The following is a 25,514-nucleotide window of genomic DNA, read 5'->3' as shown; positions in this document are numbered from 1 at the left end:
CTATAACCCATGTTTTTTGAAATTTTGAATTTTCTTCAAATCCTCAAAAATGATGAAAAACGGCGTGCTATAGTATGCCGTACGGTAGGGGCTATAGCCCATGTTCAAAAATGATGAAAAATGAGGATAACATTTTTTTCAAAAATTCAAAAAACGATGGGCTATAACCCATGTTTTTTGAAATTTTGAATTTTCTTAAAATCCTCAAAAATGATGAAAAACGGCGTGCTATAGTATGCCGTACGGTAGGGGCTATAAACCCATGTTCAAAAATGATGAAAAATGAGGATAACATTTTTTTCAAAAATTCAAAAAACGATGGGCTATAACCCATGTTTTTTGAAATTTTAAATTTTCTTCAAATCCTCAAAAATGATGAAAAACGGCGTGCTATAGTATGCCGTACGGTAGGGGCTATAGCCCATGTTCAAAAATGATGAAAAATGAGGATAACATTTTTTTCAAAAATTCAAAAAACGATGGGCTATAACCCATGTTTTTTGAAATTTTGAATTTTCTTCAAATCCTCAAAAATGATGAAAAACGGCGTGCTATAGTATGCCGTACGGTAGGGGCTATAGCCCATGTTCAAAAATGATGAAAAATGAGGATAACATTTTTTTCAAAAATTCAAAAAACGATAGGCTATAACCCATGTTTTTTGAAATTTTGAATTTTCTTCAAATCCTCAAAAATGATGAAAAACGGCGTGCTATAGTATGCCGTACGGTAGGGGCTATAGCCCATGTTCAAAAATGATGAAAAATGAGGATAACATTTTTTTCAAAAATTCAAAAAACGATGGGCTATAACCCATGTTTTTTGAAATTTTGAATTTTCCTCAAAAATGATGAAAAACGGCGTGCTATAGTATGCCGTACGGTAGGGGCTATAGCCCATGTTCAAAAATGATGAAAAATGAGGATATTTTTTTTTCAAAAATTCAAAAAACGATAGGCTATAACCCATGTTTTTTGAAATTTTGAATTTTCTTCAAATCCTCAAAAATGATGAAAAACGGCGTGCTATAGTATGCCGTACAGTAGGGGCTATAGCCCATGTTCAAAAATGATGAAAAATGAGGATAACGTTTTTTTCAAAAATTCAAAAAACGATGGGCTATAACCCATGTTTTTTGAAATTTTGAATTTTCTTCAAATCCTCAAAAATGATGAAAAACGGCGTGCTATAGTATGCCGTACGGTAGGGGCTATAGCCCATGTTCAAAAATGATGAAAAATGAGGATAACATTTTTTTCAAAAATTCAAAAAACGATGGGTTATAACCCATGTTTTTTGAAATTTTGAATTTTCTTCAAATCCTCAAAAATGATGAAAAACGGCGTGCTATAGTATGCCGTACGGTAGGGGCTATAGCCCATGTTCAAAAATGATAAAAAATGAGGATAACATTTTTTTCAAAAATTCAAAAAACGATGGGCTATAACCCATGTTTTTTTAAATTTTGAATTTTCCTCAAAAATGATGAAAAACGGCGTGCTATAGTATGCCGTACGGTAGGGGCTATAGCCCATGTTCAAAAATGATGAAAAATGAGGATATTTTTTTTTTCAAAAATTCAAAAAACGATAGGCTATAACCCATGTTTTTTGAAATTTTGAATTTTCTTCAAATCCTCAAAAATGATGAAAAACGGCGTGCTATAGTATGCCGTACGGTAGGGGCTATAGCCCATGTTCAAAAATGATGAAAAATGAGGATAACATTTTTTTCAAAAATTCAAAAAACGATGGGCTATAACCCACGTTTTTTGAAATTTTGAATTTTTCCTCAAAAATGATGAGAAACGGCGTGCTATAGTATGCCGTACGGTAGGGGCTATAGCCCATGTTCAAAAATGATGAAAAATGAGGATATTTTTTTTTTCAAAAATTCAAAAAACGATAGGCTATAACCCATGTTTTTTGAAATTTTGAATTTTCTTCAAATCCTCAAAAATGATGAAAAACGGCGTGCTATAGTATGCCGTACGGTAGGGGCTATAGCCCATGTTCAAAAATGATGAAAAATGAGGATAACATTTTTTTCAAAAATTCAAAAAACGATGGGCTATAACCCATGTTTTTTGAAATTTTGAATTTTCTTCAAATCCTCAAAAATGATGAAAAACGGCGTGCTATAGTATGCCGTACGGTAGGGGCTATAGCCCATGTTCAAAAATGATGAAAAATGAGGATAACATTTTTTTCAAAAATTCAAAAAACGATGGGCTATAACCCATGTTTTTTGAAATTTTGAATTTTCTTCAAATCCTCAAAAATGATGAAAAACGGCGTGCTATAGTATGCCGTACGGTAGGGGCTATAGCCCATGTTCAAAAATGATGAAAAATGAGGATAACATTTTTTTCAAAAATTCAAAAAACGATGGGCTATAACCCATGTTTTTTGAAATTTTGAATTTTCTTCAAATCCTCAAAAATGATGAAAAACGGCGTGCTATAGTATGCCGTACGGTAGGGGCTATAGCCCATGTTCAAAAATGATGAAAAATGAGGATAACATTTTTTTCAAAAATTCAAAAAACGATGGGCTATAACCCATGTTTTTTGAAATTTTGAATTTTCTTCAAATCCTAAAAAATGATGAAAAACGGCGTGCTATAGTATGCCGTACGGTAGGGGCTATAGCCCATGTTCAAAAATGATGAAAAATGAGGATAACATTTTTTTCAAAAATTCAAAAAACGATGGGCTATAACCCATGTTTTTTGAAATTTTGAATTTTCTTCAAATCCTCAAAAATGATGAAAAACGGCGTGCTATAGTATGCCGTACGGTAGGGGCTATAGCCCATGTTCAAAAATGATGAAAAATGAGGATAACATTTTTTTCAAAAATTCAAAAAACGATGGGCTATAACCCATGTTTTTTGAAATTTTGAATTTTCCTCAAAAATGATGAAAAACGGCGTGCTATAGTATGCCGTACGGTAGGGGCTATAGCCCATGTTCAAAAATGATGAAAAATGAGGATATTTTTTTTTCAAAAATTCAAAAAACGATAGGCTATAACCCATGTTTTTTGAAATTTTAAATTTTCTTCAAATCCTCAAAAATGATGAAAAACGGCGTGCTATAGTATGCCGTACGGTAGGGGCTATAAACCCATGTTCAAAAATGATGAAAAATGAGGATAACATTTTTTTCAAAAATTCAAAAAACGATGGGCTATAACCCACGTTTTTTGAAATTTTGAATTTTTCCTCAAAAATGATGAGAAACGGCGTGCTATAGTATGCCGTACGGTAGGGGCTATAGCCCATGTTCAAAAATGATGAAAAATGAGGATATTTTTTTTTTCAAAAATTCAAAAAACGATAGGCTATAACCCATGTTTTTTGAAATTTTGAATTTTCTTCAAATCCTCAAAAATGATGAAAAACGGCGTGCTATAGTATGCCGTACGGTAGGGGCTATAGCCCATGTTCAAAAATGATGAAAAATGAGGATAACATTTTTTTCAAAAATTCAAAAAACGATGGGCTATAACCCATGTTTTTTGAAATTTTGAATTTTCTTCAAATCCTCAAAAATGATGAAAAACGGCGTGCTATAGTATGCCGTACGGTAGGGGCTATAGCCCATGTTCAAAAATGATGAAAAATGAGGATAACATTTTTTTCAAAAATTCAAAAAACGATGGGCTATAACCCATGTTTTTTGAAATTTTGAATTTTCTTCAAATCCTCAAAAATGATGAAAAACGGCGTGCTATAGTATGCCGTACGGTAGGGGCTATAGCCCATGTTCAAAAATGATGAAAAATGAGGATAACATTTTTTTCAAAAATTCAAAAAACGATGGGCTATAACCCATGTTTTTTGAAATTTTGAATTTTCTTCAAATCCTCAAAAATGATGAAAAACGGCGTGCTATAGTATGCCGTACGGTAGGGGCTATAGCCCATGTTCAAAAATGATGAAAAATGAGGATAACATTTTTTTCAAAAATTCAAAAAACGATGGGCTATAACCCATGTTTTTTGAAATTTTGAATTTTCTTCAAATCCTAAAAAATGATGAAAAACGGCGTGCTATAGTATGCCGTACGGTAGGGGCTATAGCCCATGTTCAAAAATGATGAAAAATGAGGATAACATTTTTTTCAAAAATTCAAAAAACGATGGGCTATAACCCATGTTTTTTGAAATTTTGAATTTTCTTCAAATCCTCAAAAATGATGAAAAACGGCGTGCTATAGTATGCCGTACGGTAGGGGCTATAGCCCATGTTCAAAAATGATGAAAAATGAGGATAACATTTTTTTCAAAAATTCAAAAAACGATGGGCTATAACCCATGTTTTTTGAAATTTTGAATTTTCCTCAAAAATGATGAAAAACGGCGTGCTATAGTATGCCGTACGGTAGGGGCTATAGCCCATGTTCAAAAATGATGAAAAATGAGGATATTTTTTTTTCAAAAATTCAAAAAACGATAGGCTATAACCCATGTTTTTTGAAATTTTAAATTTTCTTCAAATCCTCAAAAATGATGAAAAACGGCGTGCTATAGTATGCCGTACGGTAGGGGCTATAAACCCATGTTCAAAAATGATGAAAAATGAGGATAACATTTTTTTCAAAAATTCAAAAAACGATGGGCTATAACCCATGTTTTTTGAAATTTTGAATTTTCTTCAAATCCTCAAAACTGATGAAAAACGGCGTGCTATAGTATGCCGTACGGTAGGGGCTATAGCCCATGTTCAAAAATGATGAAAAATGAGGATAACATTTTTTTCAAAAATTCAAAAAACGATGGGCTATAACCCATGTTTTTTGAAATTTTGAATTTTCTTCAAATCCTAAAAAATGATGAAAAACGGCGTGCTATAGTATGCCGTACGGTAGGGGCTATAGCCCATGTTAAAAAATGATGAAAAATGAGGATAACATTTTTTTCAAAAATTCAAAAAACGATGGGCTATAACCCATGTTTTTTTAAATTTTGAATTTTCTTCAAATCCTAAAAAATGATGAAAAACGGCGTGCTATAGTATGCCGTACGGTAGGGGCTATAGCCCATGTTCAAAAATGATGAAAAATGAGGATAACAATTTTTTCAAAAATTCAAAAAACGATGGGCTATAACCCATGTTTTTTGAAATTTTGAATTTTCTTCAAATCCTCAAAAATGATGAAAAACGGCGTGCTATAGTATGCCGTACGGTAGGGGCTATAGCCCATGTTCAAAAATGATGAAAAATGAGGATAACATTTTTTTCAAAAATTCAAAAAACGATGGGCTATAACCCATGTTTTTTGAAATTTTGAATTTTCTTCAAATCCTCAAAAATGATGAAAAACGGCGTGCTATAGTATGCCGTACGATATGGGCTATAGCCCATGGTCCAAAATGATGAGAAACGAGGCTAACCTTTTTTTTCAAAATTTCAAAAAACATGGGATATAACCCATCGTTTTTTTATTTTTTCATTTTTTTCAAATCCTCCAAAATGATGAAAAACGGCGTGCTATAGTATGCCGTACGATATGGGCTATAGCCCATGGTCCAAAATGATGAGAAACGAGGCAATTTTTTTTTCAAAATTTCAAAAAACATGGGCTATAACTAGGGATGCACCGAAAGGGAAATTCTTGGCCGAAACCGAATACCGAATATAGGAAACAGTTGGCCGAAAACCGAATACCGAATACATCTTTGTTGTAAAGCTATTATGGCAAAAGACATGATTATGGATTTTTATAATCGATTCATCGGGCGATTATTTAAACGATGAATCGATGAATCGGATTATGGCACCTTTTTGCAATTACCTTTAAAAAAATGCTTCACGTTATTGTAGGCATGTTGTAACTAACAATAAAGACAATACAAATGAATACTCCTTCAAAATTAATATTTTACCCCGTTTTTTATACAATTTGATTTGCCATTCATTGTACTTGTAATGATACTGTTATCTGTAATGTTGACCGTGTATAGCTGACTGTCTTTCTTTCCATTTCTATCTCTGGGACCCCAATTTATTTTTTATTTCTATTGTAAAATCAATGTAAATTTTGAGAGTCTATTTGGTTCCATTTTTGCACTCTGTTACAGAACCTTAGGGTCCACTTGGTTTACTTTCTAACTATCTAGCTCTAGCTGGAACTCCCACTATGAGAACCAAAAATGATGAAAAACTGCGCGCTATAGTATGCCGTACGATATGGGCTAGATACTGGTGATACTTCGACGGGGCGACAGCAGACGGCTGACAAATCCGATTTGCTTGTCAGAGCCTTAGGACCATCTGTCCACACTGTTATGCCCCCCTCACCTGGTCCTTGGTGAGTTTGACCTCCATGGCCTGGCACTCTGCGTTGACCACACTCCTCACCTCCCTGGGACTCAGTGGGTCCAGGTGCAGGGTGGGCCACAACCTGGGCAGGCACACACACACAACCATTTACAATTAAAGACGGATTTATACTTTGTCTTATGGCGGTATCGCGCATCTAAAATCGCCGTTCAATAACCTCACAACACGCACAAGTTGTGAGCTTGTAGATTAGCCATTGTGAGCATGTGATACCGACATGCAACGGAGCATTAATTGACTAACTACGCGCCCACTAATGGCACGCATATACCATACACGTCCCGTACTTTATTACATGAAAGCAGTGCTTTTTCCCACAGATGAAGAATAAATAAAGGCTCGTCTGTTGTTGTTTTTTTCCGAACCCAGCGCTTTGTTGAAGTTAACAATTACAAAAGTAAAGACTGCAACTCAAGGGGCTTATCCTTTAGTGAAATGTTTTAATACATTTCAAAATGAAATAAAAGCAATAACACAGCATACCTGCTCTGCTGTACGGTGAAATATAGTCACTGTAGGGTCAACATATCTCACAGTATAGTACCCGCTCTTGTACTGTATGTTATTGCTTGTTCAGAAAGGTATTTAGATATGGAAGCATTGGAACAGATAACAGGATACACATGCTGGATGCGATTGCACGTAGCTTCATTGACAACAACTGAATATTTGATGATAGATACGTGGTCTATTTTCTGATGTGTCTCACCTCCAGGCCTGAGGACATGTTTCCACATTGACAGACACCACCACTCTCACGTTGACGGGCAGAGGGTCAATCAGCAACTTCATGTGCCTTTCAGCTTGCTGGAAGCAAAAGAGAAAAGCCTTGTGAATGTCTGCTTCATGTGACTGTTTGACACAGTGGTTCTCAACCTGTGGGTCGGCCTGGGGGTCCCCACATGATTTTTGGGGGGGTCAGATCATTGTCAATAAAATGATGAGAAACGAGGATAACTTCTTTTTTTTCAAAATTTCAAAAAACAAGGGCTATAACCCATCGTTTTTGTCATTTCGTCATTTTTTTCAAATCCTCAAAAATGATGAAAAACTGCGCGCTATAGTATGCCGTACGATATGGGCTATAGCCCATGGTCCAAAATGATGAGAAACGAGGATAACTTTTTTTTTTCAAAATTTCAAAAAACATGGGCTATAACCCATCGTTTTTGTCATTTCGTCATTTTTTTCAAATCTTAAAAAATGATGAAAAACTGCGCGCTATAGTATGCCGTACGATATGGGCTATAGCCCACGGTCCAAAATGATGAGAAACGAGGCTAACTTTTTTTTTCAAAATTTCATAAACATGGGCTATAACCCATCGTTTTTGTCATTTTTTCATTTTTTTCAAATCCTCAAAAATGATGAAAAACGGCGCGCTATAGTATGCCGTACGATATGGGCTATAGCCCATGGTCCAAAATGATGAGAAACGAGGCTAACTTTTTTTTTCAAAATTTCAAAAAACATGGGCTATAACCCATCGTTTTTTTTATTTTTTCATTTTTTTCAAATCGTCAAAAATGATGAAAAACGGCGTGCTATAGTATGCCGTACGATATGGGCTATAGCCCATGGTCCAAAATGATGAGAAATGAGGATAACTTTTTTTTTCAAAATTTCAAAAAACATGGGCTATAACCCATCGGTTTTTTTATTTTTTCATTTTTGTCAAATCGTCAAAAATGATGAAAAACGGCGTGCTATAGTATGCCGTACGATATGGGCTATAGCCCATGGTCCAAAATGATGAGAAATGAGGATAACTTTTTTTTTCAAAATTTTAAAAAACATGGGCTATAACCCAACGTTTTTAAAATTTATTTTTTTTTGTCAAATCGTCAAAAATGATGAAAAACGGCGTGCTATAGTATGCCGTACGATATGGGCTATAGGCCATGGTCCAAAATGATGAGAAACGAGGATAACTTTTTTTTTCAAAATTTAAAAAAACATGGGCTATAACCCATCGTTTTTTTCATTTTTGTCAAATCGTCAAAAATGATGAAAAACGGCGTGCTCTGATGTGTTTCTATAATTATGATATTGTTCTCGACACTGAAAATGAGTTTCATTACTCAGTGGAATTTAGAGAATAAATAAAACTTGAATGATTTAATTCCTTCATTTCCATCGCCAAGCATTTTGTGCACACACACACTCACACACACACACACACACACACACACACACACACTTGGTGTTAGCATTATGTTATGCTTTAGCTATTGAAAAATAGAAAAATAGCCACCGAGTGGCGCGCTACGAGCTTGTAGGTCTGCTATTTTTATCCAAAATGTATGAAATACAATCATATCAAATACCTTCAGTACAATTCTAACTTTTCATTTCAACACTTTACAGAAAGAGTAGCAAACTCTTTCTGTAGTTATAAGTGCATTATCCTTCCTTAGCACAGTGTGCCTTTGCTGCAGAAATACCTTTCTTTCATGTACCGTCCTTCCATATAGGCTACCATAACTAAACAGCATGTAAACAATTCAACAATGCGTTTTACCATAGCCTGCGCCCTCTCCCTACGCTCATTCTGCTTGATTGATTGATTGAAAATATGTATTAACAGTTTGCAGAATTACAGTACATTTCAAGCACAAACTCAATACAAAGACTGTTAACTGTGAGTGGACGACCCAATTAAGCATTACACTTGTTTACAACAGGGTCCACATTGTTCAATTCATCGTAGGGAGAGGGCACATATGGGGCTACCATAACTAAAGAGCATGTAAACAATTCAACAATGCATTTTAGCAATAGTCCTTTGAACTCCAAAAACGTGTTGTATTGCATGTAGCAAAACACAGTCCATGTGTACCAACCTTATGCCTCTTCGGGGGTTCTAAAACAATCACTGAATGTCTCAAGAAGATACAAACACTAAACAAAACACGCGCCATCTCTCCAGCTTCTCTCTCTGGTTATGTATTATACTTCCTGTTTCCGGTGCGCAGGTAGCTATGTCACAAAACTCCCTTCAAAATAAAAGCATTTGGCTCAAATCTCAAAATAAAAGGAAAAAGACTTAAAACAGGTATGTTTCACAATAGGATCATATTAACAAAGTCTGTTCACCCAGAATATAGAATAGTTCAGTGAAAAACGTGTTTGGGTTCTTTACAAAAAGGTCTGTCAAGTCACTGCATGCTGCGCCCATAATAATCTTCAGACACAGTATGCAGTGTCTGCTTGTCAACACTAGATGGCAACAAAACGTCGGTTTTCCAGTCAGAGGTTTCCGAGGCTTTATAGTGCATGACTTTAATAGTCTACTCTCTCTCTCTCTCATAACAGAACCATCTAAACACTACAGCATGCAGAGGAGAAGTCATAACAGAACCATCTAAACACTACAGCATGCAGAGGAGAAGTCATAACAGAACCATCTAAACACTACAGCATGCAGAGGAGAAGTCATAACAGAACCATCTAAACACTACAGCATGCAGAGGAGAAGTCATAACAGAACCATCTAAACACTACAGCATGCAGAGGAGAAGTCATAACAGAACCATCTAAACACTACAGCATGCAGAGGAGAAGTCATAACAGAACCATCTAAACACTACAGCATGCAGAGGAGAAGTCATAACAGAACCATCTAAACACTACAGCATGCAGAGGAGAAGTCATAACAGAACCATCTAAACACTACAGCATGCAGTCATAACAGAACCATCTAAACACTACAGCATGCAGTCATAACAGAACCATCTAAACACTACAGCATGCAGAGGAGAAGTCATAACAGAACCATCTAAACACTACAGCATGCAGAGGAGAAGTCATAACAGAACCATCTAAACACTACAGCATGCAGAGGAGAAGTCATAACAGAACCATCTAAACACTACAGCATGCAGAGGAGAAGTCATAACAGAACCATCTAAACACTACAACATGCAGAGGAGAAGTCATAACAGAACCATCTAAACACTACAGCATGCAGAGGAGAAGTCATAACAGAACCATCTAAACACTACAGCATGCAGTCATAACAGAACCATCTAAACACTACAACATGCAGTCATAACAGAACCATCTAAACACTACAGCATGCAGAGGAGAAGTCATAACAGAACCATCTAAACACTACAGCATGCAGTCATAACAGAACTATATTTGACAACTAGGCCTAAGGTTTTTGAAAAAGTTTCTTACTGTCTTAAACTGACAGTCCTATATTCCTATATTAGGATAATTTATTTGGGTTTTATTTACATTTTCATGGTGGTCTGGACATATTTTAATTTAAGGTCCTGGTTCAGACTTACATTATTCACATATAAAATAAAAACATTCTCATAATGGTAGAATTAGAACCATCACCATCTCCATTTGATGTTTTGGTGTAACCCTCTTCACAGAGCCTATGTGACTATGGACTCTGCCTCCTCACGGAGCACAACCATGCACTGCTACCATGTTATATTACACCACACCACTACACTGTATTTTATCTTAACATTCTTATTCCACTATATACGTATTATCTGACATTGTTGTACTATATATCACTATTATGTTTATTTCTATTGCTACTACTATTGCCTGTATTTCCTCTTTCTCTCCCCCGACATAGTCGGGTTCTGCTTGATGTTTCTTCTAAATTCCAATACCCCAAATCTCGGCCACTTGCTCACTCGCACTCGGTCAGTCCAGCATGGTAGTGTTACGGTGATATTGGTGACCTGCTGAAATATGTGACCATCGATCTTGTGGACTTCACACAACTTTATGGAGATCTTTAAATACAAGGCCTAAATATCACTAGGTTTTTTTACTCTGAATGTAAATTGTTACGTTTCATTTATCAGCAGACATTGACATTGTGATTGTCTACACGATTTTCACATATTTCAGCAGGTCACCAATTTCATCGTAACACCACCATGCTGGAGTGACCGAGTGTGAGGGAGTGGCCGAGATTTTAAGGTATTGGAATACAGGTTTTTTTATGTGAAATGTGGACTATTGTGTGAGGGTATTGGACTATGTTCAAAAGGACATTTGAGGTTTTGATGGCATGGGATAATAAAGTTGTTTTTATTTTTGTTGCTTCCTCTTGCCTCATGTAAAGCATCTTTGGGTACTCAGAAAGGTGCTATATAAGTGTGAGATATTGTTGCGACCATAGGTCGCATTTACTATGAAAACCTGCATCTCCCGTCCGTCCGTCCCACGCCGCCATACTGTACTGTATATGCATGTCGGGAGCGACGGTGTTGTCGGACTAATGCTTGTCGGACTGATAGTATGTCTAACAAATGTATGCACTATGCACCCCAGATATCACACTCGCATTGCACAATTTGAAAACGATTCAAAACGATATAAAACAGTTACATATTGTGGGGGTTTGTATGCTCACCAAGGTTTTAAAACGACTCAAGGGTACCAATGTGGTAAATTTTAATGTTTGCAGGTCATTCCATGTATTAGGGCCATAGAAGTTAAAAGCAGATCTACCAAGTTCAGAGTTAACTTTTGATAACTTGAATTTGGGGGAATTACTTGAACGGGTGTGGTAGGGTTCAGAGTCCCTTTTCAGGAAAGATGAGATTTATTTAGGACAATCTCCAAGCATGGCTTTATACAAGAACAGGTGCCAATGTAGTTCTCGTCTCTCTTGTCAGGGAGGACCATCCAACCTTGTTATATATTAAGATAGTTGCGGAGGAGTGTTGCGGAGGATGAGAAACATTAGCAAATTGCGGAGTGTTGCGGAGGAATACGGAGGACTTTTTTTGAAATTTTGAAAAAAAAAAGTTATCCTCGTTTTTCATCATTTTGGACCATGGGCTATAGCTCATATCGTACGGTATACTATAGCACGTAGTTTTTCATCATTTTTGAGGATTTGAAAAAAATTAACAAATGAAAAAAACGATGGGTTATAGCCCATGTTTTTTGAAATTTTGAAAAAAAAAGTTATCCTCGTTTCTCATCATTTTGGACCATGGGATATAGCCCATATCGTACGGCATACTATAGCACGCCGTTTTTCATCATTTTTGAGGATTTGAAAAAAATGAAAAAAACGATGGGTTATAGCCCATGTTTTTTGAAACTTTGGAAAAAAAAATTATCCTCGTTTCTCAACATTTTGGACCATGGGCTATAGCCCATATCGTACGGTATACTATAGCACGTAGTTTTTCATCATTTTTGAGGATTTGAAAAAAATGAAAAAAAAGATGGGTTATAGCCCATGTTTTTTGAAATTTTGAAAAAAAAAAGTTATCCTCGTTTCTCATCATTTTGGACCATGGGCTATGTGAGAGTGTCGAGCGGCCAAGGCAACAAATGAATAGAGACCAGTCCAGGGCACCTTCAATAAGGCTTTATTTCTCCATCACTTTGACAGGCCTATGCATAACAACCTGTCATATCTCGGGTTCAATACAACTGACTGCTTTTTATAGTGCAGTCCATTCCCTGGTTAGCCCATACCATTCCCCATGGGTAACCATAACCATATTCCCCATTCTTAGAATCACACAATGCCATTTTATATAAACTTACTCCCCCTATTATGCACCCTCCATACCTATTTACAATTAGTAGTTAGCATAGAATATATATACAACACATACAGGATTACATTCATTATAGACTATAGTCCATCCCAATCCCCCCTGCTCCATTTCCCACTTGGTCCCTCCCGGAACTATAAGAGGGGTGCCTATACCCAGAGGGAACTCATTTGCCCGAACACCACCCTGAGAGGAGGATGAGAATAAACAGAGGTAAGTTTAGACAGAGATTTACATTCCTTCTTTACAAGTCTTCTCCTTATACTGGTCAATTAGAAAGTATGCTGTCCTATTTATTCCTAAACTAATGTGCCTTATCTCTGCTCATTTGTAGGTGTATGAGGAGATCCACCACTTCAGAGAATCACCGACAACTCAGTGTCCCCCCTTAACTTCAATAAATGCATTTGTTACAATTTGTGTCCTTATTTACATTATACATAGAATTGTGTTAGCCTCTGCATTAGGTATAGTGACGGCATCCGCCGTCACAGGCTATAGCCCATATCGTACGGCATACTATAGCACGCCGTTTTTCATCATTTTTGAGGATTTGAAAAAAATGAGAAAATGAAAAAACGATGGGTTATAGCCCATGTTTTTTTTAATTTTGAAAAAAAAGTTATCCTCGTTTCTCATCATTTTAGACCATGGGCTATAGCCCATGTCGTACGGAGTACTATAGCACGCCATCTTTCATCATTTTTGAGGATTTGAAAAAAAATTAAAAATTAAAAAAACGATGGGTTATAGCCCATGTTTTTTGAAACTTTGAACTCCTAGTAGGCGGTGATGGTTAAAATCACTGACACCTATAGTTGGAGTGGCCCAGTGGATAAATCAGATGATATCCATAGAATACCTAGTACAAGTATGCTGGTTCAAATCACCAACACCTAGAGTAGGAGGAGAGTAGGGGGCAGGTAGGAGGAGAGTAGGGGTCAGGTAGGAGGAGAGTAGGGTTCCGTTAGGAGGAGAGCAGGGTGGTCAGGTAGGAGGAGAGTAGAGGTCAGGCAGGAGGAGAGTATGGGTGAGGTAGGAGGAGAGTAAGGTTCAGGTAGGAGGAGAGCAGGGTGGTCAGGTAGGAGGAGAGTAGGAAGACAGTAGGGGTCAGGTAGGAAGACAGTAGGGGTCAGGTAGGAAGAGAGTAGGAAGGGGAGGGCCAGGCAGGGGGAGAGTAGGAAGGGGAGGGGCCAGGCAGGGAGAGAGTAGATAGGGGAGGGGCCAGGCAGGAGGAGAGTATGAAGGGGAGGGGCCAGGCAGGGGAATAGTAGGAAGGGGAGGGGCCAGGCAGGAGGAGAGTAGGAAGGGGAGGGGCCAGGCAGGGGGAGAGTAGGAAGGGGACGGGCCAGGCAGGGGGAGAGTAGGAAGGGGACGGGTCAGGCAGGGGGACAGTAGGAAGGGGAGGGGCCAGGCAGGAGGAGAGTAGGAAGGGGAGGGGCCAGGCAGGACTAGGAAAATATTTTTAAAATTTGAAATTACTTGCTACTTGCTACTTGCTACTTGCTACTTGCTACTTGCTACTTGCTTGAACCATCACCGCCTACTAGGAGTGAGTCGGGTTCGAACCGGCACACTTCTACTAGGTATACTACGGATATCATTTGACTTATCCATTGGGCCATTGAGGCACACAAACATGGTGAATTTCTGGGCTGCTTTAAAGTTGTCCTTCTGGAAATCAGTGTGTAAAGCAAAGTGTCACAGTTTTGACCAGGATTTGAACCCTGGACCTGTGGCTCTCAATGACAGCCTCTCATCACAGTGAGCTAACTGCTGGATACTAATACAAAGCTTTTTTGTTTGTTTTCTTCTTCTGAAATCGGTCTTGAACGTAAAGATATGAGTCAGGTTCGAACCGGCACACTCCTACTAGGTATACTTTTGGTATACATTTGACTTATCCACTGGGCCATTGAGGCACACAAACATGGTGAATTTCTGGGCTGCTTTAAAGTTGTCCTTCTGGAAATCAGTGTGTAAAGCAAAGTGTCACAGTTTTGACCAGGATTTGAACCCTGGACCTGTGGCTCTCAATGACAGCCTCTCATCACAGTGAGCTAACTGCTGGATACTAATACAAAGCTTTTTTGTTTGTTTTCTTCTTCTGAAATCGGTCTTGAACGTAAAGATATGAGTCAGGTTCGAACCGGCACACTTCTACTAGGTATACTTTTGGTATACATTTGACTTATCCACTGGGCCATTGAGGCACACAAACATGGTGAATTTCTGGGCTGCTTTAAAGTTGTCCTTCTGGAAATCAGTGTGTAAAGCAAAGTGTCACAGTTTTGACCAGGATTTGAACCCTGGACCTGTGGCTCTCAATGACAGCCTCTCATCACAGTGAGCTAACTGCTGGATACTAATACAAAGCTTTTTTGTTTGTTTTCTTCTTCTGAAATCGGTCTTGAACGTAAAGATATGAGTCAGGTTCGAACCGGCACACTTCTACTAGGTATACTTTTGGTATACATTTGACTTATCCACTGTGCCATTGAGGCACACAAACATGGTGAATTTCTGGGCTGCTTTAAAGTTGTCCTTCTGGAAATCAGTGTGTAAAGGAAAATGTCACAGTTTTGACTAATGTGGGATTTATAACCCATCGTTTTTTTCATTTTTTTCAAATCCTCCAAAATGATGAAAAACGGCGTGCTATAGTATGCCGTACGATATGGGCTATAGCCCATGGTCCAAAATGATGAGAAACGAGGATAACTTTTTTTTTCCAAAAAAAAAAAAAACATGGGCTATAACCCATCGTTTTTTCATTTTTTCATTTTTTTCAAATCCTCAAAAATGATGAAAAACGGCGTGCTATAGTATGCCGTACGATATGGGCTATAGCCCATGGTCCAAAATGATGAGAAACGAGGATACTTTTTTTTTTTCAAAATTTCAAAAAACATGGGCTATAAGCCATCGTTTTTTTCATTTTTTTCAAATCCTCAAAAATGATGAAAAACTACGTGCTATAGTATGCCGTACGATATGGGTTATAGCCCATGGTCCAAAATGATGAGAAACGATGATAACTTTTTTTTTTCAAAATTAAAAAAAAACATGGGCTATAACCCATCGTTTTTTTAATTTTTAATTTTTTTTCAAATCCTCAAAAATGATGAAAAATGGCGTGCTATAGTACGCCGTACGATATGGGCTATAGCCCATGGTCTAAAATGATGAGAAACGAGGATAACTTTTTTTCAAAATAAAAAAAAACATGGGCTATAACCCATCGTTTTTTCATTTTCTCATTTTTTTCAAATCCTCAAAAATGATGAAAAACGGCGTGCTATAGTATGCCGTACGATATGGGCTATAGCCTGTGACGGCGGATGCCGTCACTATACCTAATGCAGAGGCTAACACAATTCTATGTATAATGTAAATAAGGACACAAATTGTAACAAATGCATTTATTGAAGTTAAGGGGGGACACTGAGTTGTCGGTGATTCTCTGAAGTGGTGGATCTCCTCATACACCTACAAATGAGCAGAGATAAGGCACATTAGTTTAGGAATAAATAGGACAGCATACTTTCTAATTGACCAGTATAAGGAGAAGACTTGTAAAGAAGGAATGTAAATCTCTGTCTAAACTTACCTCTGTTTATTCTCATCCTCCTCTCAGGGTGGTGTTCGGGCAATTGAGTTCCCTCTGGGTATAGGCACCCCTCTTATAGTTCCGGGAGGGACCAAGTGGGAAATGGAGCAGGGGGGATTGGGATGGACTATAGTCTATAATGAATGTAATCCTGTATGTGTTGTATATATATTCTATGCTAACTACTAATTGTAAATAGGTATGGAGGGTGCATAATAGGGGGAGTAAGTTTATATAAAATGGCATTGTGTGATTCTAAGAATGGGGAATATGGTTATGGTTACCCATGGGGAATGGTATGGGCTAACCAGGGAATGGACTGCACTATAAAAAGCAGTCAGTTGTATTGAACCCGAGATATGACAGGTTGTTATGCATAGGCCTGTCAAAGTGATGGAGAAATAAAGCCTTATTGAAGGTGCCCTGGACTGGTCTCTATTCATTTGTTGCCTTGGCCGCTCGACACTCTCACATAGCCCATGGTCCAAAATGATGAGAAACGAGGATAACTTTTTTTTTTTCAAAATTTCAAAAAACATGGGCTATAACCCATCGTTTTTTTCATTTTTTCATTTTTTTCAAATCCTCAAAAATGATGAAAAACTACGTGCTATAGTATACCGTACGATATAGGCTATAGCCCATGGTCCAAAATGATGAGAAACGAGGATAACTTTTTTTTTCAAAATTAAAAAAAAAACATGGGCTATAACCCATCGTTTTTTTGATTTTTTTCAAATCCTCAAAAATGATGAAAAATGGCGTGCTATAGTATGCCGTACGATATGGGCTATAGCCCATGGTCCAAAATGATGAGAAACGAGGATAACCTTTAAAAAAAAACAAAAAAAAAACATGGGCTATAACCCATCGTTTTTTTTTTCGTTTTTTTAAATCCTCAAAAATGATGAAAAACGGCGTGCTAGAGTATGCCGTACGATATGGGCTATAGCCCATGGTCCAAAATGATGAGAAACGAGGATAACTTTTTTTTTCAAAATTTCAAAAAACATGGGCTATAACCCATCGTTTTTTTCATTTTTTCCAAATCCTCAAAAATGATGAAAAACTACATGCTATAGTATGCCGTACGATATGGGCTATAGCCCATGGTCCAAAATGATGAGAAACGAGGATAACTTTTTTTTTCAAAGTTTCAAAAAACATGGGCTATAACCCATCGTTTTTTTAATTTTTAATTTTTTTTCAAATCCTCAAAAATGATGAAAAATGGCGTGCTATAGTACGCCGTACGATATGGGCTATAGCCCATGGTCTAAAATGATGAGAAACGAGGATAACTTTTTTTTCAAAATTAAAAAAAACATGGGCTATAACCCATCGTTTTTTCATTTTCTCATTTTTTTCAAATCCTCAAAAATGATGAAAAACGGCGTGCTATAGTATGCCGTACGATATGGGCTATAGCCTGTGACGGCGGATGCCGTCACTATACCTAATGCAGAGGCTAACACAATTCTATGTATAATGTAAATAAGGACACAAATTGTAACAAATGCATTTATTGAAGTTAAGGGGGGACACTGAGTTGTCGGTGATTCTCTGAAGTGGTGGATCTCCTCATACACCTACAAATGAGCAGAGATAAGGCACATTAGTTTAGGAATAAATAGGACAGCATACTTTCTAATTGACCAGTATAAGGAGAAGACTTGTAAAGAAGGAATGTAAATCTCTGTCTAAACTTACCTCTGTTTATTCTCATCCTCCTCTCAGGGTGGTGTTCGGGCAAATGAGTTCCCTCTGGGTATAGGCACCCCTCTTATAGTTCCGGGAGGGACCAAGTGGGAAATGGAGCAGGGGGGATTGGGATGGACTATAGTCTATAATGAATGTAATCCTGTATGTGTTGTATATATATTCTATGCTAACTACTAATTGTAAATAGGTATGGAGGGTGCATAATAGGGGGAGTAAGTTTATATAAAATGGCATTGTGTGATTCTAAGAATGGGGAATATGGTTATGGTTACCCATGGGGAATGGTATGGGCTAACCAGGGAATGGACTGCACTATAAAAAGCAGTCAGTTGTATTGAACCCGAGATATGACAGGTTGTTATGCATAGGCCTGTCAAAGTGATGGAGAAATAAAGCCTTATTGAAGGTGCCCTGGACTGGTCTCTATTCATTTGTTGCCTTGGCCGCTCGACACTCTCACATAGCCCATGGTCCAAAATGATGAGAAACGAGGATAACTTTTTTTTTTCAAAATTTCAAAAAACATGGGCTATAACCCATCTTTTTTTTCATTTTTTTCAAATCCTCAAAAATGATGAAAAACTACGTGCTATAGTATACCGTACGATATAGGCTATAGCCCATGGTCCAAAATGATGAGAAACGAGGATAACTTTTTTTTCAAAATTTCAAAAAACATGGGCTATAACCCATCGTTTTTTTCATTTTTTCATTTTTTTCAAATCCTCAAAAATGATGAAAAACTACGTGCTATAGTATACCGTACGATATAGGCTATAGCCCATGGTCCAAAATGATGAGAAACGAGGATAACTTTTTTTTTCAAAAATTAAAAAAAAACATGGGCTATAACCCATCGTTTTTTTGATTTTTTTCAAATCCTCAAAAATGATGAAAAATGGCGTGCTATAGTATGCCGTACGATATGGGCTATAGCCCATGGTCCAAAATGATGAGAAACGAGGATAACTTTTTTTTCCAAAGTTTCAAAAAACATGGGCTATAACCCATCGTTTTTTTCATTTTTTTCAAATCCTCAAAAATGATGAAAAACGGCGTGCTATAGTATGCCGTACGATATGGGCTATATCCCATGGTCCAAAATGATGAGAAACGAGGATAACTTTTTTTTTCAAAATTTCAAAAAACATGGGCTATAACCCATCGTTTTTTTCATTTGTTAATTTTTTTCAAATCCTCAAAAATGATGAAAAACTACGTGCTATAGTATACCGTACGATATGAGCTATAGCCCATGGTCCAAAATGATGAAAAACGAGGATAACTTTTTTTTTTCAAAATTTCAAAAAAAGTCCTCCGTATTCCTCCGCAACACTCCGCAATTTGCTAATGTTTCTCATCCTCCGCAACACTCCTCCGCAACTATCTTAATATATAACAAGGTTGGATGGTCCTCCCTGACAAGAGAGACGAGAACTACATTGGCACCTGTTCTTGTATAAAGCCATGCTTGGAGATTGTCCTAAATAAATCTCATCTTTCCTGAAAAGGGACTCTGAACCCTACCACACCCGTTCAAGTAATTCCCCCAAATTCAAGTTATCAAAAGTTAACTCTGAACTTGGTTGATCTGCTTTTAGCTTCTATGGCCCTAATTGCCTAATACATGGAATGACCTGCAAACAACATTAAAATGTACCACATTGGTACCCTTGAGTCGTTTTAAAACCTTGGTGAGCATACAAACCCCCACAATATGTAACTGTTTTATATCGTTTTGAATCGTTTTCAAATTGTGCAATGCGAGTGTGATATCTGGGGTGCATAGTGCATACATTTGTTAGACATACTATCAGTCCGACAAGCATTAGTCCGACAACACCGTCGCTCCCGACATGCATATACAGTACAGTATGGAGGCGTGGGACGGACGGACGGGAGATGCAGGTTTTCATAGTAAATGCGACCTATGGTCGCAACAATATCTCACACTTATATAGCACCTTTCTGAGTACCCAAAGATGCTTTACATGAGGCAAGAGGAAGCAACAAAAATAAAAACAACTTTATTATCCCATGCCATCAAAACCTCAAATGTCCTTTACCCTCACACAATAGTCCACATTTCACATAAAAAAACCTGTATTCCAATACCTTAAAATCTCGGCCACTCCCTCACACTCGGTCACTCCAGCATGGTGGTGTTACGATGAAATTGGTGACCTGCTGAAATATGTGAAAATCGTGTAGACAATCACAATGTCAATGTCTGCTGATAAATGAAACGTAACAATTTACATTCAGAGTAAAAAAACCTAGTGATATTTAGGCCTTGTATTTAAAGATCTCCATAAAGTTGTGTGAAGTCCACAAGATCGATGGTCACATATTTCAGCAGGTCACCAATATCACCGTAACACTACCATGCTGGACTGACCGAGTGCGAGTGAGCAAGTGGCCGAGATTTGGGGTATTGGAATTTAGAAGAAACATCAAGCAGAACCCGACTATGTCGGGGGAGAGAAAGAGGAAATACAGGCAATAGCAGTAGCAATAGAAATAAACATAATAGTGATATATAGTACAACAATGTCAGATAATACGTATATAGTGGAATAAGAATGTTAAGATAAAATACAGTGTAGTGGTGTGGTGTAATATAACATGGTAGCAGTGCATGGTTGTGCTCTGTGAGGAGGCAGAGTCCATAGTCACATAGGCTCTGTGAAGAGGGTTACAGCAAAACATCAAATGGAGATGGTGATGGTTCTAATTCTACCATTATGAGAATGTTTTTATTTTATATGTGAATAATGTAAGTCTGAACCAGGACCTTAAATTAAAATATGTCCAGACCACCATGAAAATGTAAATAAAACCCAAATAAATTATCCTAATATAGGAATATAGGACTGTCAGTTTAAGACAGTAAGAAACTTTTTCAAAAACCTTAGGCCTAGTTGTCAAATATAGTGCGGTCAATTTAAGATAGCACAATGGATAAACCTTTGAGAGAACTTTGAATGGAACCAAATTAATCGGTATACATTATCTTTTGCAAATGAGTGAAATACCCTTTGAATAAAATCCTTTAGTCACCTTAACCAATCCTAGAAAAACCCTTTGAACACAATCCAGACAATGGATAAAACACCTTGTTAAAAGACCTTTAAAAAGTAATTGGAAGACGAAGGAATTCAGACCACACCTAATTATAAAGTTTAGAGGAATTTATATAAATTGATTCTCAGTGAAATGATGTTACAGATCCAGGCTTGACATAGCGTTATTCCATGACTGAATCACAACATTATTCCACAGTTTTACAACTTAATATAGTAGGGACAGAGACCAGGGGGTTAATCTGGCAACATAAATATCGTAAGTGATAGGCCCTGAAATATTTGTTATGCATAACAGGATGGGGACAACACAAAAGTGGACTCAGATAAAGAAACCCTTCTTTATCTGAGTCCACTTTTGTGGCAGTTGAAGCAGAGAGAGGTACTCACCCATCTCTTCCAAAACAAGTCAACGAGATACTGCACTTTTTCACCCTTCAGCAAAGTCTTTACAAGTCTTTTGTGCATTTCCATTGCTGACACACGGCAAAGGCCAGGTCTGGGTTGCTACCAGTGGGAGTGAGTGAATTCACATCATATATCTTCTGCAGATCAGCTTCCACCAATATGGAAGGAGGTGGTGTTAGGTGGTGTTAGGATGTGTTAGAAGGAGGTGGTGTTAGAAGTTGGTGGAAGCTGATCTGCTGATCTACTTGCACCTGTCATATATACAGGGGACTTCAATTCCCAACACAAGGTTTGGGGTTACAGTCAAACATCAAATGAAGATACACAGAGCTAATGGGCCTCTAACACACTACTGTTTGACCAAAAAGAGCCCCCAAGCTTCTTTCTCGTGGGTCAGCAATGGAAATATAATTATCAGCACCTCAGTCATGCCACTTGAGCTTGTTGACTTGTTTTGGAAGAGATGGGCGAGTACCTGCCTCTGCTTCAAGAGCCACAAAAATGCACTCGGATTAAGAAGAACCTGGCAATGGCAGACGTTATGATTATGGACGATTCAGTGCCAGAGAGGTTGTGGGTGTGTCGGGAAGAGTCAAGCAGATGATACCTGATGCAAAGGGAAGAGTCGCATACCTAAGCCACTACAAGCAATAACATTCACCCACTTGTTCCCACATACATAATGCCTGCTACAAGCGACTGTCCTTTTATTTCGCCCTTTTTGACATGATTTCTGACATCATTGTTGCCACAATGATGTCAGATCATATGAAGTATTACTTTTAAGATAAAATGCAGCGTTGTGATGTACTATGATATGGTAGCAGTCCATGGTCGTGCTCTGTGAGGAGGCCGGGTCCACAGTCACACTCTTCATAGGCTGAGTGAAGGCTCTGTGAAGAAGCCTGGTCCACAGTCACACTCTTGATAGGCAGCTGGGGGTCCATATTACAAGTCCATGGAACTGCAGAGTGTGAGACAAAAATAAACACCAGGGAGTGGCTCCCCGGATGATGAGTTAGTGGCAGGCCTTACTGGACAGTGAGTCAGTCTGTACAATGTTTATTTATTTATTCGACAGGGAAAATGCTCATTAATCAACATGTCAGTTTTCACATCCATGTAAATGGGCCAGAGTTAGCCAAAAGCTAGTTTACATCTGTAGTCCCTGAGTAGGCTCTTAAAAACGATGATAAAACTATCCATACAAAAACACATACAATAAGTGTTAAACAAACAAGTGTTAACTGATTGGAAATGATCCCACACAACCAAGGGGTTAGGAGAGGAGAAAAGTTAGGGGGAAAATACTTTTTTTTACATGTACTGTATATAGAGCAAAGGTCCGACAGAGATACTACCCAGAGCAAGCAATTTTACAGGCAAATACATTACAATATAATGATATAATTGTGAATACAATTATATATTATCTGACCACATTGATATACCATAACAAGAGGTTGTCATGGTAAAGTTTATTTGAAACAATAAAAATGAAAATAAATGGTACAGGGAATGGGTTAACGATGAACGTGTCTGCTTTACTACATATTTTCTAAATTTCACATGACTTCTGCAGATCAGCTTCCACCACATGTTCAAGGAGGTGGTGTTAGGTGGTGTTAGAAGGAGGTGGTGTTAGGAGTTGGTATTAGAAGGAAATAGTAGAGGAGGTGGTGGAAGCTGATCTTCAGAAGACAAGAAAATGTGAATTCACTCACTACCGCTTTTACCTGCACGTGCTATCTATACAACACTCAAATATCATTCCCAACACAAGGATTAGCCGTTACAGCTAAACATCAAATGGAGAGACACTTGTCCACCCTTGTCCACAGGTCTTTCCAGTGTGCTTGTCTTGGCCTGCACACAAATGACCAGCTCCTTTCCTACTGTATAGTATCGATTAGTGTTGTAGTTCTCGAGACATGGTCTCGTCTCGAGACCGGTCTCGAGACCAAATTTTCGTGGTCTCGGTCTTGTCTCGGTCTCGCGCTTCTCGCCTTTTTTTGTCTTGTGGTCTCGTCTCGGTCTCGCCTCTCATTTGTCTTGGTCTTGTCTCGGTCTCGCGCTTCTCGTCTTTTTTCTCTTGTGGTCTCGTCTCGGTCTCGCCTCTCATTTGTCTTGGTCTTGTCTCGGTCTCGCGCTTCTCGCCTTTTTTGTCTTGTGGTCTCGTCTCGGTCTCGCGCCTCATTTGTCTTGGTCTTGTCTTGGTCTCGGACTTATTGTCTCGGGTCTCTTCCCCCACCGAGACCACTCGAGACGAGATGCAAAACGTTCTATTATATCAACCCAATCGCAAGGACTGAGAGAGTGAGAGGAGCTGCATTCACATTAATGAATTAAAGACAGCTGTTAAGGAGAACAGCGCTGCATGACGTTCATACAGGTCCAAAGAAGAGCACATGTTGATGTTATTATGATCATTCTATCATGAAATTATATCAGCCTCAGGCAATGGGCTTAAATAAATAAAGTGTCGGCCGGGAGGCGGAGAGTTACGCACGGCATTGACGGCAATACGCATGCAGCGCCCGGCATACAGCCTGGCATTTTCATTTCAATATATTCTACCAACAGTGCAAGACTGCAAGCTTTCTTTTTGTGTTGTAAGTTGTAACTTGTAGCCTGTAGTCGTTTTAATAAACGAGGTTGAGCGGTGATCTGAATACTGATCTGAAAATAGCCAATCTACAATCACAACGCGTTGCACTGCAGCCGTGCAGCGCGACCGCGACATATGTATGAACTATGAAGCATCGCCTCGGTTTAGTTTCATCATGAGAAGAGTAAAGAACCACCACCTACCTGACGTTACATCTATACCTAAAGTAAACTAAAATCCATCCATCGTCCACGGTCCACCTTATGTGATCATGTCTTGTCTTGTCAGGCTATAATAAAAACGATCATGTGCAAATCCTTTGTTGTATAACGTGCATGCATGCCTCATTGACATTGTTGGTTCACTACCGATTTATTTACTAAAAGGCTCAAACAGCAGCAACCAAAACCAACTAATAAACTATTGTTTTAATTTGAAGGTGAGCCATAGCCCATAGCCATTAATCTGAAAGGTTTTGGTCGGAAACTGACAAACTGACAGTGACGGACAGTGTGACAGGTGAGGTCACAGTTCACAGGTTAATTCAGTGCATGCGCAATGCACAACAAATGTACTGGTCAATAAGATGTCGGCTAATTCAGCTGTTATAAGGTTTGGCTTTGTGGAACACAAAAATTACATTTGCAAGGATAATGGGGGGAAAAAGCACAGTGCAAAGTGCAAGCATAAATATTTGAATGAATCATGCTGTGTAGACAAGTATACCTAATTTTGAGCTGTTCCAAAGTAAAATATGTTTCAGATCAAGATTGTTATCTGTACCTAATAAATAATAATACTACCTATCAAATAAGAGGGAAAAATAGTCTTGGTCTTGACTCGGTCTCGCCTCGCGGCAGTCTTGGTCTCGGTCTCGACCCTCCTAGGTCTTGGTCTCTGCCCCCTAGGCTCGCATCGGTCTTGGTCTTGGTCTTGGTCTCGACCCTCCAGGTCTTGGTCTTGGTCTTGGTCTCGGCCCCATAGGCTCGCATCGCTATTGGTCTTGGTCTCGGTCTCGACCCTCCAGGTCTTGGTCTTGGTCTTGGTCTCGGCCCCCTAGGCTAGCAGCGGTCTTGGTCTTGGTCTTGGTCTCGACCCTCCAGGTCTTGGTCTTGGTCTTGGTCTCGGCCCCATAGGCTCGCATCGTTATTGGTCTTGGTCTTGGTCTCGACCCTCCTA

General features: G+C 38.4%; 1 long non-coding RNA gene across 1 annotated transcript; it reads right to left on the bottom strand.

Annotated features, from left to right (window-relative positions):
• Positions 1–6,313: 6,313 nt before the first annotated feature.
• LOC308334933 lies at positions 6,314–9,282 on the bottom strand. Its single transcript, XR_013965942.1, has 3 exons — positions 9,191–9,282; positions 7,057–7,154; positions 6,314–6,408 (listed from the first exon to the last, which is right to left on the bottom strand). It is a non-coding gene; the product is annotated as an uncharacterized lncRNA (long non-coding RNA).
• Positions 9,283–25,514: the final 16,232 nt, after the last annotated feature.

The sequence above is a fragment of the Protomyctophum bolini genome (assembly GCF_963924005.1).
Source record: "Protomyctophum bolini genome assembly, chromosome: 20".
Taxonomy (NCBI): domain Eukaryota; kingdom Metazoa; phylum Chordata; class Actinopteri; order Myctophiformes; family Myctophidae; genus Protomyctophum; species Protomyctophum bolini.
This window is presented reverse-complemented; position numbering and strand designations above follow the sequence as displayed.